Source organism: Cupressus sempervirens, chromosome 11 (assembly GCF_028749045.1).
Source record: "Cupressus sempervirens isolate cs-2001-9-10 chromosome 11, ASM2874904v1, whole genome shotgun sequence".
Lineage (NCBI taxonomy): Eukaryota > Viridiplantae > Streptophyta > Pinopsida > Cupressales > Cupressaceae > Cupressus > Cupressus sempervirens.
Window position 1 is genome coordinate 281,248,103 of NC_143128.1, and position 19,531 is coordinate 281,267,633.

Genomic DNA, 19,531 nt, shown 5'->3' on the forward strand with positions numbered 1-19,531 from the left:
AATTATCAATCACTTCTAGTACCAAACATAGTAACCTAGCTTCACAATATGGTCTATGTTTAAAATTGGTTAATATTCTTTCTCATGCGCTTGATTTTGATCCTTTTGCAAGTTCCCCACCTTCCGTAATCATTATAAAGTGAGGTGGGCTAGACAATATTCTCAAGTATCTCCTCTTGTGCAATGATCTTTATTTATTCTCCTATTGTAATTTCTTTCCCTCATGATGTAATTCTTGTTATATATTTTTTGTAGATTTCATTAAATGACCTATATTTCTCTATTGACACAAGGTGATCAAGGAATTAAACATGTTGTACTCATTCTTCTATTTATACGTATCTTCTTCTATGTATTCTTATATGTCATGTTGTGCATATATGTCATTATCCATAAATGTGTCTTTGTATAGTCCTCTTGGGATGTTGTGACATGGTATTGCCATTTCTTTTTGGTCTCTATGATGTCATACCAAAAAATATTCCTCATCACTTTTATTTTTCTTTCTTCCATTGTGTTGTAGTTCTGCTTCCTTTGGGAAATGGTGTGATTTCATATTTGACATAATATTTCATAAATTATTATATGATCATATTGATACCATAGTTGATAGATTCCTTTTATACTCTATTTTTGTCATATTTTTATTTCCCTCAATGTGTCTTTGTGTGGGGGAATTTCACAGTGAAAATATCTCTAGTCAATGGATATATGTTTATGTTAAATCTATTGTTCCTAATAAGGTGTTAGAAATCTCTTTAATCTAGCAGCATATACTCTTCTCATAGTTTACACCTGTACACTATGTTTCATGATGTTTTGCATTTTTGGATCCCTTATTGGATTATTAACAATGGTTAAGGCTCAGTCCTTGTATTTTTAGACCCCTCCCTAGATTTTTAATAGTCCTTGAGACCTTATTCATGCATGTGCATCTTTTGATCTCTAAGAACACACATATCCTTATACTTGGATGGTCTCTTTTTGCATTCCCCTTTTGGAAACATAAATCCTTGAGGATGAATCTCAATGGATTAAAAAATATTATATAAAAACATGCTATACTTTTAAAGTCATATCCTTTGTAGTGCCCCTTTTATGTGATTTATAGTAAGAGACAACAATCTTAGTGGGTGAGTTAATCGAAATCCCTTTTTATTTTTATTTTGTCATTAATGATGTATCTCTTGTCTTCATTGTGAACTTGACAAGGATTCAAATCTACTGGGGGCTTCATTATTTCCTTGTCTTCTTAATCTTGATGAGATGATATTATGCATATGATCTAGTTTACCATAAGTATGATATTGATCCATATTTCAATTAAAGTGGAGGTAAATATACAATCTTCAAAAGTGCACACTTCCTTTGTAAGGCCTTTTAGCCCTCATTTTCTCCTAGGTTCATGGATACATTCTTGCTTTAATTGTTTATTTTCCTTGAGCTTTTGTCTATCTTTATTTATTGTTTTCCCATTCTTGAGATCTTGGTGCACATGTTAGGCTTAGAAGCCCTTAGGTTAGAGTTAACAACATCCCTAACCCCTAGGTAAAGGGGGAACTCATCCCTATCCCATATGTAAGGAATGAGTTCATTCTTAACTCCATGGTAACGGATGAGGTTGTCCCTTACCCAAGGTGTTTTGCCTTACATCTCAAATTAATTTTTTATTTTTCAATTAGATTTTTTGCCCGGTGTAGTTTGCCCTTTCAATTTTTATTTTGAAATTTCTATCAAAGAAGACTTATTTAATTCACTTGGTTATCCATTATTCATGTGCATGAGGTCTTACCTTCAATTTGAGGACAATACTCATATCTTAATCATTTTCAAGCAAGCTTTCAAGAAGTTCAGTCCAAGAAATCATGGATTTATTGAAGGTCCTCATTTTTTTGTCATCAATCGTACATTTCCTTCTCAAGATCTAGCTTCTTTCTTCACTAGAGATAGCAAGGTTGGCCATTAAGGAAGGAGATCCACATTCATCTAACTTGCACAATCATTTAAGTATTCAAGCCTTCAAGAGTGTACTTACATCCATGGATTCATGATTTGGCACTTGTGGGTTCATTGCCTTTGTGGAGACATCCTATATTGTCATTATACACCCTGCATACAAGCATTTATACATGCTTGTGGGTATTAGTTTTGGATCCATCCATCGAGATTTGACAAATGAGGTAAATATTTATATTTGATTTGCTTCTACATACTTTCTCATTTCAAGGTCGACTCCTTACCTAGAGCTTGAGTAATGAAAAACCCCCTCTATCCCCTATCCCCTCACCTTGCCCACCCACACCCCCCAAATGATGCCCCATTTTTCTTATCTAAAGTATAAATTTACTGATTTTTGGAGTGACTAATTCAAATCTTTGAACCAAGGTTTTAGATAGCAGATGAAGATTTGGATCCCAAAACATTGTGCAAAGAAAGTCGAGGATGACATTATCCTTAACTCAAGTCATCCCTAACCCTTTGGACATCCATGTCTAGAGACCTCCACATTCTAAGAGTTTGTAAATATCAAATTTCTAGGTCTTTTATCATGATTGATTAGTTTATGTCACTATTTGCTACCTAACTCTCAGATTTGAAGTCATTCATTCTATGATCTTCAATTTTAGTTTAGTTTCCCATTTTTCATTTCATAGTCCTATATTTGATGTATTATATCCTATTTTCCAACCATTTGGTTATCATAGTTTTTTCTCATTACTTACATTTCAATTGGTTAATTTACTTGTTCTAAACAAATACATCATCAAATCATTCATCAACACAATAATAAAGGGAAAGAATATCCCTTAGAAAGAGATCCCTTGAGCATACATCTTGGAAAAGGGATTAGGTTCAACATTGACACCCCTTACATTAACTTTGGGTAGTGTCGGTCTAATTTGGTCCCTTTGCAAGGTTATGCTTGAAGCTCATTCTTTTTCTTTCCCCAATGTGACATTTGAGATTAGGCATAGTCAATATATAGACATCTTAATTCCTTACACATACAATTTTGGTAATCTCTTAATTCTTATATTGCACAAAGATGTATTTATATAATGAGCATGTATAAATACTATGAATACTACTAACTACTTCATAAGAAGTTTTAAGTTTGGAAAAATATTCACTAAAGAAATATTTGAAAAAGGAAGGAATGTCGAAGGTTATTGAACAAAATATGAGTGAAAAAATAGTGGGTCACCCCGTGTTTCATGGGTTCATATATATTAATGAAGCACAGAGTATGGAAAATAGTGATTGGTTAAATGAAGAGCAATCAAAGAGTGCTAAAAATATTTTTATTCAATTATTCACAAATGGAATCCTAGGAAATATCTGCATAAAAAATATATGCAAGCATATTTATAAATAGTTTTTGGTTGGAGGTTTAGAGAACCTCATTGGCTAGGAGTTAAGGATTGAGGAGAATCTATTCTACAAAAATCTATCCATGACATAATCCCAACCTCATTCCTTATAGTGTAAATCCATGCACTCAACAAGCATTGATTTCTGATGTACTCATTCAAAACCATTCAACTTCAACCAAGGGTCTATTGACTATTTATAAACATTTGAACATATATATCTAATATATCACAAACTATTTACAATTAATAATATAACTAATGCATTTGGGTAAAAGCACAAACCTGCATCACCCTTTTACAAAGGAAAAGGCTAACAAAAGTATACTTGTTCACCTTCAATGACATAAAACTAGTATTATTATTTAGAATTTGAAAATGAAGTAAACTAATGAAATGTGTAGAAATGGATGAAGCTTAGGATTATAATTTTTATTAATTATTTAGAATAATAAATTATATATTTTCCTATTTTTTAAAGATAATTTTTAGTTGTTGAAAAATATTGGAAATTAGGGGTCTAGTTCCCACCACAAAAGTACATGGAAGTAAACTTATTTTCCTTTGATCTCAGATTATGTTATAGATAACATATGTAGCTAGAAAAATCAAAACTAAATATTGGCTTTAGACCTATACTATCTCTTTTATAAAAATTCAAATTTCAACTTATTCAAATCAATAGTTTTCATCTCCCACCACATTTTTCAAAATAAATCTATTCCAACCAAAAGAAAAATTATAGATTTTGAAAGAGGATTCTCTCCTCTAGAACATCATATAATTTTTTAATTTTTTAAAGATGATTTAGTATTTTTTTTTTTTCTCAAAATCAACATCTTCTTGAGTGTTAAAATATGTATTTGTATAATTTTTGAATTATAATACACTATATCTGATTAAAACACTATGAACTCTATATGAGAATATTCTTGAGTTTGAGCTCTATAAAATGGTATTTATATTTTATTAAAAAAAATATCATAACAAATAGTAAGAGTTATGGAAATGTTAGTTTTCAAAAATAATTTTATTTCTTTAGTAATTAGATACTAACTACTATAAAACATGCATTTGATAGACATTTCCAATTGGAAAAGTGTGAGACCATATATAACTTAGCTAGAATGAATTTATCAGGTTCATATGTTTGAAAAAAAAAAAAATTTAGATAGAAATATCAAATTCAATCATTCTGATAAGTTAGAATGAAAGGTGACACAACTTTGCACTTTTAGCCATTTATTTATAAATTTTCAATTTTGATTTAAAAATTTATAATTCAACATCCATGTCTGAAAAAATATTAGACAACTTGTAGCGATGGATGTCTACCATGATTATTAATAGATATAGAATACCACACAATGTATAGTAAAGTTCTTGTCCTTAAAATTATTATCCACACATCAAGTTATCTTAGATACTTGCTTGACTACTCTATCTCATCCCAATTTCCATGACCTCTCTTGCAAGAAGATAGGACATGGTATTTTGAAAAATTGGAGGAATTAAACTCCTTGGTGGGTGAAGGATACCTCTCACTATTCAAAAGGTACACATTTTGTCCCTTTTTGGTGAATAGTCCCTTTCTATTAATAAATTAATACTCTAGTTACAAATTCACAAAAAAGGGGTCGGGGGATATAGGATCACCCCACGGGTGTTCACATGGTCAAGGCCAGAACCAACAACTATTCATCAAAAAAATATATAAGCAAATCCCTCAGGCCACTAGAGCAATGCCAACTGAAGAAGGATCATCATGATCATTAAAATTGTATTCATCCCTGGGATTGGTAGGTGGAATAGGAACAATCCAACCATTAGTAGTTTCATCAACATCTTTTTCTTTAACTTTCTCCTCCACCCGCATTGGAGAAATAGCCATATTTAAGTTAGGGAGAGACCATTTGGAACCACCAAAACTAGAAGGAGCAACATGAGGGGAGCCACAAGGACTAAGGACTATCTAGAGTCATGCTATTGCCAACCATCATCTCCACCGCTAGGAGAGCAATGGTGGGGAGCCTATGAGTTGAGAGTATGTGAGTAACAAGCAAAAAAATTGTCACCCTGTCGACGGCCCCAGGGTAGAGTATGGTTAGCCAAGGAATCAAGAGGCAGTCTAGCTATTGTACATGGTGCATTACCCAAATGATTAAGCAATTCCTAAAGGTGAGCCATGTCTAGAGCCATGTTGTTGGCTTGGACATGAATTTGTAACATGACATTATTGCAAATGCATGCTTTAATGTACATAGCAAAATTAATATCAAGAAAGTTGCAAGTAAAAAGAACAACATTCCTATCCTTCCAAAAAGTAAACAAAATCTCAATCCTAAAGGTATGCCAAATCTGGCTAAATTGCTTAGGAATTTTGGGGGAATCACCCAACACAATCATGTGCCAAGAAAAGGGTTCTGGTCTAAAAGGCTTTAAAAAATATGTATCTAGTGCCAATAATTTTGAGCACACCTATAAAAAAAAAAAAGTGTAGGAATGATTCAGGATGCCCACAAAAAGGACACTGAGGATTGGGGACTCCAATATGCTTGAGTTTCAACCCAAGAGGAAGCCCTTGAAATAGCAAGCACCAAGAAAAATAGGTAACCTTAGGCTCAGTGATCGCACTCTGAATAGTATCAAATTATATCCTCTAGTAATAAGGAGAAGACCACAAATGCCAACACTTGCAATCTATTGCACCTATTGCAATTGCAGGTATTATCTAGAATCATCATGCACGAAGAAGACCATTGATCTCATGGTGTAGACACTTCAATAGCATAATCTTGGTGGTTTTATTCCTGAGAGTGCCAAGAAGCAGAAAGAAAAAGCACCAGAAACCAAAGACAATGCTCATGCCTTGATAGCTATTCATTCTTCCTCAGATGCATTGATCATAGATTCTGGAGCTTCACACCACATGGCAGCCAAAAATGATGCTCTTTCATCTTTGAAACCATATTTTGGTTCTCTTATTCTCATGGGATATGGATCTCCTATAGAAGCAACTAGAATTGGGAAGGTAGAGCTTGGAACTGAATTTTTGAAAATGTCTTCCATATCCCAAAACTTTCTATAAATTTACTTTTTGTGTATCAAATGACACAAACTGGAATTAGGAGGAGTGTTGAATTTACACTAGATTTAGTCAAGATCTATGACATGCAAGACAACTCCAAAAATTTTGTTGGTAAGGTGAATCATCAATCTGATTTGTACACTTTCTTTGATTTTGTTGCAAAATCAAATTCTACTTTACTTCTAACACATGCAAATGATGAAAGTAGAATTTGGCATGAAATATTTGGACATCTAAATTTTAGATACATGTAGTAACTTAGCAATCAATGAATGGTAAAAGGCTTCCCTACCATGGAATTCTCTAATGGAGTTTGTGAAGGTTGTGCTCTTGTAAAACATCCAGAAGAAAAGTTTCCCAAGAAAATCTCATGAAGAGCCTCTTCTCCTCTAGAGCTTGTTCACAGTGATTTAATGGGTCCTTTGATGAGCAAAGCCAAATATGTCCTTACATTCATTGATGATTACTCAAGGTACACATGGGTATACTTTCTGAAATGCAAGTATGAAGTGTTTGAGAATCTCAAGCTTTTCAAAGACCATGTGGAAAAACAATCTAAAAAATTTGTTAGGATCCTCTGCATAGATAATGGGGGGGAGTATGCGAACAATGATGTCCAAAATATTTGTAATGAAGCAAGAATACAATTGCATAACACAGTTTCATATGCTCCACAACAAAATGGGATAGCTGAGAGGAAAAATTGATCTTTAAAGGAGATGGCTAGTTGCATGTTGCATGTTAGGTCACTTCCCTCAAAATTGTGCTCTGAAGCAATCAACTATCCTTCATATATCCAAAATAGATCTTTTCACAAATCTATTAAAGGAAAAAATCCCTTTGAAGCATGGAGAGGTATCCAACCAGCCATCACTCATTTTCATATTTTTGGATCTCATTCATGGACTCACATTCCTACTGATAAAAGGAAGGCTTTGGAGCCTCAAAGCAAGGAATGTATCTTTGTTGGTTATCTAGATGGTGTAAAGGGTTATAGATTGCTAGATCTTTCTATAGAGAAACTCTTTAATGAGAGCATTGTATATTTTGACGAAAGTCCCATGTTAGTATCTCAAATGCAACCTACTACCATTTCTATGCTTCCTCCTCTAATAGATCTAGAAGATGATGGAGATACCACAAATCTAATTTTAGATTCATCTGAATCTAATGAACATGAACATGCAAGTCTCAATTGGGATTCAAGTGATGATTTAGCATCTCTTATGAGAAGACAAAGAACAAGGAGCTTGGCTGATATATATGATGCTTCTCATGCATTTTCAGCTACTGATTCCATTATTCCATTGCATTCTTATCTTCTTCAAGTATCAGATCCTCTAACTTATGCAAAAGCTACGAGAATCCTCATTAGGAAGCTACCATCGATGAGGAGTACAATTCTCTTATTGCAAACCAAACTTGGTAGCTGGTTCCACTTCTATCCAATCGCAAGATTGTCAAGTGCAAGTGGATCTATCAAACAAAGAAATCAACAAATGGTCAAGTGAGTAGATACAAAGAAAGGTTGGTAGCCATAGGTTTTTAGTAAGTTCAAGGCATTGATTATGATGAGACTTTTGCTCTTGTGGAAAAAATGCATTCCATTCAATTGGCTCTAGCCATTGCAACAACAAAAAGGTGGGAGATTCATCACATGGATGTGAAAAATACTTTTCTTCATGGTGATCTTGAGGAGGAGATCTACATGGAGCAATCACAATGGTATGTACATAATTGCTCACTAGTATGCAAGCTCAAGAAATCAATTTACGGCCTCAAATAGGCACCTCATGCTTGGTATGCTAAAATGGATTCTTATCTTCTATCTCAAAAATTTGTGAGATGTAAATCTGATCCAAATATTTATATGTTGAGAACATCTGACTCTTTGCTACTCATAGTACTCTATGTAGATGATTTACTAATCATAGGTGATTCATGCTACAGAAACCAAGGCATTTTTTCATGATACCTCGGTATGTGCAAGATCATGGTGTTCCAAAAAGTGGCAATGTGAAAAAAATAGAGTTTGAAAACATCTAAAAGTGCTTCAAAATCCACTCTAACTTTTTTTCACCTATCTAGGCACCAAACTTGGAAAGTAAGCCAAACCTTATCAGATATCCGATAACCCATACAATAATATTATAATAATATAATAATTATAATTATTATACTATAATATAATATTATTATTAATATATTATAATAATATTAAGATATTACATTATAATAGTATAATATATTATTTAATATGATATAATAATAATTATACTATAATATAATATTTTATATTATAATATATAGTAATGTAATATAATATAATATAATATTTTATATTATAATATATAGTAATGTAATATAATATATATAAAATATAATAATAAAAAATAAAAAATATAATGTAATGTAATATAATATATATAATATAATATAATATAATAATAAAAATGTAATATATTATAATAAAATATATAACAGAAAAGTAGTATATTATAATTAATATATAATATATGCATGGAATATCGGATATCTGATATTTGTGTTATTACATTGAAAAAACACAGACCCGTGGGGCCCTTATTTTGCATTTGTTAATTGGATATACAATATAGAATCAGATATCAGATATTAAGTATTTTTTTTTTAAAACTCATTTTTAACCTAAATTCAATAGATTTTACCATGATTTTGTTTATTTTAGTTGAATATAGGGTTTTTTTGAAAAAAATGGTTAAAATTAAGATTTTTTAAAAATATAGATTATATTTTTCAATTCAATATGAATGGCTAGTCAAAATGATGAGACTGAGGCAGGGAATAATATTCGTCATAACCCCCCACCAAATGATCTAGTACCCCCTCAAAACCCTCCTCGAATCAAGGATTTGATAAATGAAAATCTCACCATGTTGAGAGGTTTGCATAGAACATATAATAATGTACCCATGTTGGCTCCTATGTTAACCATGTTAAACACTAGAGTGGATAACATTGAAACCCTTACAAACCAACAAAATCCCACTCTTCGTTGGCATGATGAAATGCACGAGATGTTTGATGATGGTTTGGATTATGATGAGGCTGTGGCCCTCAATATAACTAAAGACGATTTGGCTAGCATTTTTGCAAACCCAAAAATGGGTTTACTAGTTGACCCAAAAAAGTCCAAACTATTGATTAAATAGTGCACAAATGATGCCATACGTGCAAACTTTTGGGATCGTTGGTGGATGGTCTTTGATATCCCTCCACATGGAAATTTAGACATACCATTTTATTTCCTTAGAAAATTATATGTGGAATTTGTGTTGAAACTTAAAGTGAACTATTGGAGCATGAAGCCCAACATGGGCATAAGACTAGGAGCTCCTCAGGATAGACCCTCTTTCTAGTGGAAGAAAGCTGAAATTTTGGCCCCCCCACTGATATCTCCCCACCTCCTTGAGTGTGGCATCTAGATATTATGGCAGAGGCTAGCTCTTAGACCATCAGAGCCATTCATAAGCTGAGTAGCCTAATTATATCTCAAGCTAGGTCAGTCCTGCCTCCTCGTGTTGATGATGCTAGTGCTAGTTCATCATTGTCTAGCTCATCAAATGTTTGTGTACCTCAAACTTGTATTACGTGCAAGAATATTTTCCTAGGTCCCATAGGTGATCTTCCTGAGTATCATTTTGTATTAGACGAGGATACACCAGACACGCAGGCATAGGCTACAGACCCTGATGCGAGAGATGACGGGAATGCAAATGCATGGACTCCTTCAGTGTCGGTATGTGTATACATTTTTTTTATGACATATGCAATTTAAAGTTAATTTTTATAATAGAGTAATTTTAATTTTTAAGCCATACCGACTTTTACATGTATGTGATCTTCATTCATGTTTAGTTGATGACCGAGGAGGAGCTCAAATAGATTGATGATGCCACGCTCTCAGCCATTTCATTTGGCCTTGAGACATCTACAGTACATTATGTTGTGTTCGCATTTTTTTATATATTTGATATTGTAGCATATATGGTTACTAATCTCTCTATTATCTTGTAGGTACCTCCTGTCTTGGGGGGACAAAGTGCGAGGGTGAGCCAACACAAATTGACAAAGGAAAAGTAATTAGGTGCTTTCTATTTTATTAAATATAGATGCATTCTTGTAAAAATTTTGTGGTAATCCCATTTAATTACATTCTTTATTGTATATAAGGCATGGCTACTGGCGATGAGCCTGTATAGATTTTGTGTCGTAGACCATCAGGGATTTCCATTCGCATTAAGAGCCCCATTGTATGTATAAGTATCATTTATTTTTTATTATCCTTATCTTCATAAATAAATTCAAAACTAATTTTCATGTATTAACAACTACTATTTTGTATCTCATAGGAGACTCCTAATGCACATGAGGTCTAATGGGAGAGTTATGTAGATTTGATGATGCAGGCACTCTCTCCTAAGGAGGAGCCTATGATAGTAAGTTGTATTTTGAATTCATGATTAAATATGTTATAAATTTAGCATGCTATGAATTATAATGTTATAGTTTAAATTGTAGATTCATCTGACAAACGTATATGAACATATACAGCCCACAATTAGAGAGGTACACGCATTGCTGAGGGCATATGAGAGGACTCTTGACCGATGCAAGAGGTTGATGAGAGAGGTAATTATTATGAAATTTTGATAGTATAAAGATCTTCATTACAAAAAATATCATTATGCATTTGAGTAATTCAATGTTAGATACAAAGAATCATATAAATTCAATAGTCTAACTTTGGGTTTTCCTTTTTTTCTTATGTAGGAGGCACCCAATCCACCTAGTGCAGTGAAGAGGCTACATTTTGATCATCCACCAGCACCCTAGGATAGTATAGTTGTTGTAGGATGCATCATGAGACATTTTGAGATGGCATATGTCACATTGTATACAAAAACATTGATATTATACACATTCTGATGGCATGATCAGCCACATTTTGTATATGGATCTATGTATTTTGATATATATTTGAGTACTTTTTCTATGGATACATGATCTTTGATATATATTTGAGTAAAATTTTTTCTATGGAAACATTTATTTTGATATATATTTTCATCATTTACGTGCATAATGATATACATATTAATTGAGTATCTAGTATTGTTCAATTTATTGTGGATCATGTATATTGTTCATGTTTATGAAATATCATTAATTTTGATTATGTTTTTTATATTTGATTCAAATGCAATAATTTTTGAATAACATTTTAACAACCTTTATTATCAAATTTGGATGCAATGTATAATTTGAAGTGTTATCATGACATAAACACACTTGTTAACCTCCTACACAAGGTTCAGATAACACCAAATCCAATTTTAAACTCCACCTTCAACCTTGAAACTAACCCTTGGCTTCAAATATAATCTCAACACATTTAAGGTCTCCACTCCTCAACCATGGATTCTATTCCCAATCACAAGTCATTCAAGGATTCATAATCTTTGATAACTAGCACTTCACTTTGCTACTATCCTCATACTACAACTTTTCAATTTCAACATAACCTCCAAATATATCAACTTAAGAGACTTGATTAGATAGTTCATCAATAGCCCTCGTGAGCTCCAACTTATTTTAGGCCTTAGCATCACCATCTTGTAGCATTCAACATTTCATTGTAGCCCTCATGAGCTCTGAATAATAACCTTCGAAATATTAACCTCAAAATGCACTTAGAACACCTTGGACACTACTCGGTATGGGGTGGCCGCGAATGAGGGATGGTCTTCATGGTTGGAACAAGAGTGTCACTAAGGTTTACCCACCCACCCAAATCTAATGGTGCTGACGATTCAATGCTAAGATCAGCAATTTCAAAGTTATGTTGTGCTGCACCTATGACTTGAGGTACATTGCGAGTTTTGGCATCGAGCGAGATCATTGTGCCAAATCCAAAAAAAATGTGATCTCTCAAAAATGAGATAGATTATTTTAGATCTCAACATAACCGTCTTGTAGCATTGGACAACTCATCGATAGTCCTCACGAGCTCCAAGTTATGACCCTCAGAAGATTGACCTCGAAACACACTTAGAGCACCTTGGAGACTTCTCAATATAGGGTGGCCACGGATGATGGATGGTCTCCGTAGCCAGAACAAGGGTGTGACTAGGGTTCACTTTCCCACTTAGAGCTAATGGCACTGACAATTTGATGCCAAGATCAGCAGTTTCAAAGTTACATTGTGCTGTACCTATGAACTGAGGCACACTGTAAGTTTTGGCATCGACCAAGAATGTTTTGCCAAATCCAAATGAAATGTGATCTCTCAAAAATGAGATAGGTTATTTTAGGCCTCAACATCGCCATCCTGTAGCATTTGATAGTTCATTAATAGCCATCACAAGCTCTGAGTTATGACCCTCAAAAGATTGATCTCGAAAAGCACTCAGAGCACCTTGGAGACTCCTCAGTACAGGGTGGCTGTGAATGATGGATGGTCTTTGTGGACAAAAAAAGGGTGTGAATAGGGTTCACTTGCCCACATGGAGCTAATGACACTGATAATTCAATGCTAAGATCAGCGGTTTCAAAGTTACGCTCTAGTGCACCTATGAACTGAGGCACACTATGAGTTTTGGCATCAAGCAAGATCGATGTGCCGAATCCAAATATAATGTGATCTCTCAAAAATGAGATAGATTATTTTAGGCCTCAACATCATTGTCCTATAGCATTTGATAGATCATCAATAGCCCTCACAAGCTCCGAGTTATGATCATCAAAAGATTGACCTCGAAATGCACTTAGAGCACCTTGGAGACTCCTTGGTACAATGTCGTCGCGAATGATGGATGGTCTCTATGGCTGGAACAAGAGTGTGAATAGGGTTCACTCACCCACCCAAAGCTAATGCCATTGCCAATTCGATGTCAAGATCAACAATTTCAAACTTACGTTGCGGTGCACCTATGAACTGAGGCACACTATGAGTTTTGGCATTGAGTAAGATTGCTATGCCAAATCCAAACAAAATGTGATCTCTAAAAAATTAGATGGTTTATTTTAGGCCTTAGCATCACCATCCAATAGAATTTGACATTTCATTGATAGCCCTCACAAGCTCTGAGTTATGACCCTTGAAAGATTGACCTCGAAATGCACTTAGAGCACCTTGGAGACTCCTCGGTATGGGGTGGCCGTGAACGATGGATGGTATCTATGGCTGGAACAAGGGTGTGACTAGGGTTCACCCACCCACCCAGACCTAATGGCACTAATGATTTGATGCCAAGATCATTAGTTTCAATGTTACACTGTGGTGCACCTATGAACTAAGGCACACTACAAGTTTTGGCATTAAGTGAGATCGTTGTACCGAATCCAAATGGAATGTGATTTCTTGAAAATGAGATAGGTTATTTTATACCTCAGCATCATTGTTCTATAGAATTTGAAAATTCATCGATAGCCCTCACAAGCTCTGAGTTATGACCCTCGAAAGATTGACCTCGAAACATACTTAGAGCACCTTGGAGACTCCTTAGTACAGGGTGGCCACGGACAATGGATGGTCTTCGTGGCTAGAAAAATGATGTCACTAAGGTTCACCCACCCACTTGGAGCTAATGGAACTGATGATTTGAATAGTTCTAGCCATTAGGAGTTATATTTTGAAAATTTGTCAAGAAAATTGCAAAAGTTGCTAAGCAACTTTTTGCAATTTTTGCAATTTTTGTGCTAAGACAAGTTTTATTGAAAATTTGTTTGCAAATGGACTTTGCAAACTCCTAGGGACCCTAATAATGTTCTAAGTGTCTAGAATTACCTTAAAAATAGGGAATTTACCAAATATCCACTTTATTGGACCAATTGATGGCCAAGGCTTATAGTTGCACCATGGGGTCTTGTGTCCATTACAAATGTGGATGGTCACAGGGAGATCATTAGATCTATCCCTAGACCTTATTACATCAAGAAAAGAAAAATGATTAGGTGCTTTGCAGTAGTGTTCCATGTATTGATGTGATAAAAAAGTGCATAGAATGGTTAGTGATTCTGCATACCTCATGTATGCATTACTTGATTTATTTATTTTTGATGAGATGTGGTTGGTATGTGATTGATTAACAAGCTTTCTTAGAATGAGAATTGTTGGATAACCAATCCATTTTCCTACTAATTCAAATGGGTGTGCCTAAGGGCTCAACATGTTTGGGTGATATTGTATCCACACAAAAATCACTTACTCTTCTAGAGGTGCTAAAGGGTGTATGCAAAGGGACTAGCATCCTTTAATATTATAGAATTTCATTTTTGTGCATTTTTATGGATATGCATTTGGAAACATGTCATGCATTCTTGAAAATTATTTTTAGTAGATGTAGTAGGTATGTGGATGATCAATAACCCTATATTTCATTAATGTTATTGGACAAAGAACTAGTTTTTCTCTTAGTTGGAAGGGTGGGCCTAAGGGTTCAACACTAACGGGTGACATTTAACTACCTTGGTAATGACTAGTTCATTTGGGGAGGCTTGAGACTACATGCAAAGGGATTCTTGTCAATTTTAGTCTTGTTTCAAGGGGTGGGCCTAAGAGCTCTAAGTCAAATAAGAAAAAAGCCAAACTTGTAATAAGATATCCGCAAGCAATTATCTTTCATATAGTTCTAAATGCTCTTAAAATTGTCCTTATAGCCTTGTATCACATGCAAATATGATTTGCAAGAACTTGTTCAATATCTTCCTCTTATAATTCCTTACAAAGAACCTACCAATATACAAATTAGAATGTGCAACTAATTTAACCTGTCTTTTTCATTATTACAAAAACCATATACCAAAAAAGTTCACATTTTACATCATAATACATCATAAGTCTTAGGAATTCTCCCCAACACCCCCCCCCCCCCAACTCTTCATGATGTAGCTACATTTCAATATCATAAAAAATTTAGTAACTTATTGTATTAAACAAGATAATCATTAGTTCGTTGAATCATTATGAAGAAAATAAAATAAGAAGTAAATATACCTAGTCGAGTGTTATAGTAGGGTCCTCTCTCTATTTTAGGGTCTCCAATAGGGCTTCATTATTAGCATTAGTAATAGTAAAAAGTTCTTTTACTTTTGGTCTTCTTTGATGCTTCAACAACTTTACATTTGTTGCTATAATAAGATGCGAATATATGAGAATTATTTTATGCTTCTAATAGTCTTCAAATGCAGGAATTCCATTCCTTCTAAGCATGTATGTCCACAACCATGTTCCAACAACAACCATTGAACTAGTAGGATATGTGAATCCATCACCTACTATGATAGTTTGTGTTGGTGTTTGAAAACGTTACCTATTTCCAATTATCCCCATGAGAATATGACACATCTAGGGGCAGCTAACTCACATTATCAACACATCATTTTAGACACAAGGCCAACTATAAGGCATGACCCTTCTTCTACTTTAGGCTCTGCAAAATTTAGGCGGGTAGACCTGTAGATTCTTTATATGGTACCAGTTATCAAAGCATACACTGAATCTAATATGAAGCAGATAAAACCCTTATTTCTCCTATTAACTCATGAAATAACAACAATCTACAGTAGCTAAATGTAGATCTATGACATTCATAAGCTGAGTGAGGGTTCAACTTTTATAGCTCTTCAACATGAAAGGGGAAAAGCGTTTGATTATTGATGTTGATCTCAACAAAACATGACATGAACAACACAACCTTATGATCCTTCAAAATGATCAGTGCCTTATCTATTGGGCAATTCCCACAAAACCCTAACACACATCCCTGAAAGTCACTAACATATGCCATACATCAGGACTTCCTGATCTATCTATCCACTTTGTGAATTAGATATCTGCATCGTTCTGAACCTCATACTTGACTTATCCCTTCATGAAAATCTGCAATCCTATGATGATGAATCAAGCAATTACATAACTCTTTGAGTCATAAAAAAAATAAATCAACATATACAACCAATAGGTTGCAACTAAGTTTCATATTCTTTGTCTACAAAATGCAAAAGATCACAAACAACATGAATGGGAGACAAGATATCAGAATGGAGATTGACTTGTTGTTGCCTTATCATTCATTTCCTTGAAACAAATTACAATAAGATGCATGAAAATTGAGTTGCAAAGATACCTAACAGATCAGAACTATCTGTATTCTTATTTCTTGTTGTTCATACAAGAGAATTCTACTGAAAAATATGTGGTATCACAGTATGGGAACATATCAAAACTAGATCCAAAATTTGGTATCTCAGTAGTGACTAGTTTTTCTCCAAAGACTAGAACCCCTCAAATAGAAGAAAGAAAGAATAATATAGCAAGGAGATGAATTCCGGAATTGAAACTGAAGATAACAAGTGTCCATTTGGAATCCCATCTTGTGCAACTGAAAACTTCTTTCATCTCTGTACCATTTGATCTGATTTTTTGTTTCATCATTACACTCTAACTGATTGGAAAATATCTTTGCCTAATGATGAAATCCTTTTGCATCTAAAATATCTGAAACCTTATGCAATTCTGGTGAAAATGTGATTCAACTGAGTGAATGCTATCAGAATTCGAACCAAACTGAAAATTTTATTGACCTTTAACCATATTCAGGTCATCACCATGACAAAAATCAAATCTAAACTTCCTGGTCTGAATATGGTTGCACTTCAAGTACCTGATAGAAAACCTCATGTAGCTTGACCCAGCTACTACCTATGCAAAAATTGACTCCAGAATTGGATAGTTTGTCTTTTCCCAATTTCGACGGTATATTGGAGTCCATATCTAGCTTATCAGAAACCCACTAAAAGTCCATTTGAAAATAGTCTCCTCTATCATGGCACTCATGTCTGCAGTTTAAAATTTAAAATTATTTCAAAAAATTAAAAATCTAATGTCCAAACTTTATAATATGCATCCTTTTGAAATAAAACTCAATCACATGCATTTTTTTAAGAAAATATATTAAAAATTTATCTTTTCAAACATTATATATTTTCGCTCTCTTTCCAATTCGAGGTCAACCTTTAGTTGACCAGCCTTTCTGCCACATGGGGGGCTCTGATTGGTTGACCACTATTCTCAGATGCCACGTCAGTGCCGTAGGGACCTAGTGCCATGTGTCGAGAATGCGCTTCCCCACATTACTTAAATTCCTACAACTTCATAATGCAGGAATGCGTGGACCATCAGATCTCACCACGTGCCAAAATCCTATGCCTCCATCTTGATCTTCTCATTCTCGCCATGTCATCATTCACGGGACCCACCATGCCATGTGGCGCCTAGGCGCATCCCCGCATTATTTAATTACATTGCAACTTTTTTTTGCAGTGGATGCGCATGCCGTCGGATCAATCCACGTGTCAACATCCTGAGCTCCATCGCCACATCAGCGCTTGCACGAGTTTGTTTAAAAGTTTGTTCAATTTGATAACAGGAGGTCTGTTAACTGCCTTTGAAAATTGACCCAAACCTCTAACTAAGCTTTGAAACTTAGGATCTTTGTTCTTTCTGACTTGTTCAACAGGCCTGCCAGATCTCATTGGATGACAACATCAGGGTCAAAAGATATTGACCTTCGAAGTTGCCAACTTAAATTAACCTACAGATAAACATGTTAGAAAACTGGAAAGTGCGTTTGGAAATGGCCTAGAAAACTAGACATATGGGCACTTGGGGATCTAAAAACTAGGGCACTGGTTTTCTATCATGAGGATATTATGAATCTAAAATTTGGGCTCATGATGAATAATTGGGAAAATTTGGCAAGCTTCTGAAGTTGGCTACCTAGATTTGCAGGACAGGAAACAATGACAACATAACAATTTTTACAAACGGAATGACCCTCGAAAAGTGTGCAAACGGATTTGTCAAGGCTTAAAAATTGACACACTTATAGTATTTTCAAAGTAGAATATAGGGGAACAAACCATTCAACTTGACCTATCACAAAATTGTAGATATAATGTCACAAATAGGGCTTCCAATCAATCTGCAAATATTGACACCAGCAAAAAATCAGAAATTCCACTTGGAATCACGCTTGAAAATTGATCAAACGGATTCGTCCTGATATGAAACTTGAAATATAACAAGTTTCTGACACCTAAAATGCAATTCAATAGGAATTTTAACATTTGGGTTAGCTGGGTCAAAGTTACGGTATGTCAAACAGAGCTTCCCAGAATTAGGTGCAAAATGCAAAAGCATGAAACCAATAACTGACCAACTTTGAGGGATTCAAAACCTAGTCAAACGAACTCAAAATGACTCAAAATATGAAACATAGGTTCTTGGGTATGGATGCTAGATAATCTCAAAGTGGAAATTCATGACACATTTTTGGGTGCAAGATATTCAATTGCAGACATAACCTCCTGTCACTGTTTGACACGGTGTAAAATGCAGATTTGTAAAATGTTCAAAACAGGACTTCGTCAAATGGTTTGAAATGTCCATTTAACTTCAAAAAATGCTTAGGCATGCTAAATGAAAGGTGGTAGAAGCATTAAACACCTTAGGGGTCTCAAATGGACAGCCGGGTACAACCTAGTTAAAAGCATTTATAGGCCTAATTTCTCAAAATTTTCAAGATGTGACTAAAATGAAGCATGCAATTTTTAGTCCCAATAGGTTGTGCAATTTTTTGTTTGCTTCTTACTCAACGTGCTGACCAATAATTAGATTTCTCATCATTCCCCTGCTGTGCAACTAATGCAAAGACATGTCCTAGCTGAAGTAGATCTGATAGATCGTAATGCTCAAGTGAACTTTCCATGTCATCATTTCTGATAGAGGGTATGATAGACAATGGAGTAAGATAATGTGGAGCCCATGTGTCCACCCACTCACTTGACTCATAGTGATCCCAATCATATTGAAAACAACTAGGACAAAAGCAAGCTAGCTGTTATGTCCAAATGGTCTATGTGCTAGAATCAGAGCTCCGAAATGAATGCATTTTTTATGAGTCTCTCACTGTAGCACAATCTAATATATCAGCTATGGAACCTTCCTCAACCAACCAAAAAAACTTGC